The sequence below is a fragment of the Anolis carolinensis genome, unplaced genomic scaffold (genome assembly GCF_035594765.1).
Source record: "Anolis carolinensis isolate JA03-04 unplaced genomic scaffold, rAnoCar3.1.pri scaffold_8, whole genome shotgun sequence".
Lineage (NCBI taxonomy): Eukaryota > Metazoa > Chordata > Lepidosauria > Squamata > Dactyloidae > Anolis > Anolis carolinensis.
Window position 1 is genome coordinate 6,921,778 of NW_026943819.1, and position 2,579 is coordinate 6,924,356.

Consider the following 2,579-nt stretch of genomic DNA (forward strand, 5'->3'; position numbering starts at 1 on the left):
GATGGCATCTTTCCACCATGTCTCCTGTATCAATTTAATGATATAATGATATATAATAATATTATACTACACTAATATTATAATACATTGTATATACATGTAATATTAACAATAATATTATGATGTAATACAATGTAATAATAATTATAATTGACTATTATAATTGTATATTTATATTACATGTAATATTACTAATAATATTGCGATATAGTTGTATAATATAATGTATGTATATATACTTGTAAACCGCCCTGAGTCCCCTTCGGGGTGAGAAGGGCGGTATATAAATGTCGCAAATAAAATAAATAAATAAATGGCGAAGAAAGGAGAAGAGAAAAGGAGAAGGAGGAAAAGAGGGGAGAGAAGGAAAATAGGAAGAGAATGGGAAGGAGAAGAAAGGAAAAAGAAAAGGGAAAGAAAAGAAAAGGGAAAAGAGGAAGGCGAAGAGAAAAGGAGAAGGAGGAAAAGAGGAGAGAGAAGGAAAAGAGGAAGAGAAGGTGAAGAAAGAAAAAGAAGGAAGAGAAAGGGAAGGTGAAGAAAGGAAAAAGAAAAAAAGAAAGGAATGAAAAGGGAAAGGAGGAAGAGAAGAAAAGAGGAAGAAGAGGTGAAGAAAGTAAAAGAAAAGAAGGAAGAAAAAAGGAAGGTGAAGAAAGGAAAAGAAAAAGGAAGAGCACGAAAAGAGGAAAGGGAAAGGAGGAAAAGAAGGAAAAGAGAAGAGAAAGAGAAGGTGAAGAAAAGAAAAGAAGGAAGAGAAAGGAAAGTCAAAGAAAGGAAAAAGAAAAAGGAAGGGAACAAAAAGAGGAAAGGAGGAAGAGAAGAAAAGAGAAGGAAGAGAAAGGGAAGGTGAAGAAAGGAAAAAAGAAAACGAAAAGTGAAAGGAGGAAGAGAAGGAAGGTGAAGAAAATAAAAGAAAAACAATGAGAGAAAGGGAAGGTGAAGAAAAGAAAAAGAAGGGGAGAGAAGGAAAAGGGGAGGAGGAAGAGAAAGGGAAGGCGATGAAAAGAAAAAGGAAGCATGAAAAGAGGAAAGGGAAAGGAGGAAGAGAAGGAAAAGAGGAGGAAGAGAAAGGGACAGAGAAAGAGAAGGTGAAGAAAAGGAAAGAAGTAAGAGAAAGGGAAGGTGAAGAAAGGAAAAAGAAAAAGAAAGGGTATGAAAAGGTAAAGGAGGAAGAGAAGGAAAAGAGGAGGAAGAGAAAGGGACAGAGAAAGAGAAGATGAAGAAAAGAAAAAGAAGGAAGAGAAAGGAAAGGTGAAGAAAGGAAAAAGAAAAAGGAAGGGAATGAAAAGGGAAAGGAGGTAGAGAAGGAAAAGAGGAGGAAGAGAAAGGGACAGAGAAAGAGAAGGTGAAGAAAAGAAAAGAAGGAAGAGAAAGGGAAGGTGAAGAAAGGACAAGAAAAAGAAGGGGAGAGAAGGAAGAGAAAGGGAAGGAAATAGAAGGTGAAGAAAATAAAATAAAAGAAGAGAAAGGGAAGGTGAAGAAAGAAAAAGAAGGGAAGAGAAGGAAAAGAGGAGGAAGAGAAAGGGAATGTGAAGAAAGTAAAAGAAAAGGAAGAAAAATGGAAGGTGAAGAAAGGAAAAAGAAAAAGGAAGGGAATGAAAACGGAAAGAAGGAAGAGAAGGAAAAGAGGAGGAAGAAAAAGGGACAGAAAGAGAAGGTGAAGAAAAGAAAAGAAGGAAGAGAAAGGGAAGGTGAAGAAAGGAAAAAGGAAGGGAATGAAAAGGGAAAGGAGGAAGAGAAGAAAAGAGGAGGAAGAGAAAGGGACATAAAGAGAAGGTGAAGAAAAGAAGGAAGAGAAAGGGAAGGAAAAGAGAAGGAAGGGACAGAGAAAGAGAAGGTGAAGAAAATAAAAAGAAGAGAAAGGGAAGGTGAAGAAAGGAAATGAAAAAGAAGGGGAGAGAAGGAAGAGAAAGGGAAGGAAAAGAGAAGGAAGGGACAGAGAAAGAGAAGGTGAAGAAAAGAAAATAAAAGAAGAGAAAGGGAAGGTGAAGAAAGGAAAAGAAGAGGAGAAGAAAAGGAGGAGGAAGACAAAGGAAAGAATGAAGGAGAGAAGAGGAAAAGGAAAAGAAAGAAAGAAAAGAGGGGGAAGAGAAAGGGAAGGAGAAACAAAAGATGAGAAAAGGAGAAGGAGGAATAGAAGGAAAGAGAAGGAAAAAAGAGAAAATGAAAGAGGAAAGAAAAAAAATAAAGGAAAGGGAAAGAGGAAGGAAGGAAAAAGAGGAGCAAGTGAAGAAAGGAAAAGAGAAAAGGGAGGAGGAAGAGAAAGGGAAGAAAAAATGAAGGAGAGGAAAAGGAAGAAAGAGTTGAAATGAAGGAAAGGAAAAGAGGGAAAGGTGAGAGGGAGAGGAGAAAGAAGAGAAAGGGAATGGGAAGAAAGGAAAAGAAAAAAGTCAAAGGAGAAATAAAAAAAGAAAGGGAAAGAGAGGAAAGGATAAAGGAAGAAGAGGAGGTAGCGAAGGGGATAGGAAAATTGGGTATAGAGGAAAGAGGGAAAAGGAAGACCTCTGAGGATGCCTGCCGTAGATGTGGATGAAATGTCAGAAGAGAATGCTGGAACGTGGCCATACAGCCCAGAAAACTCA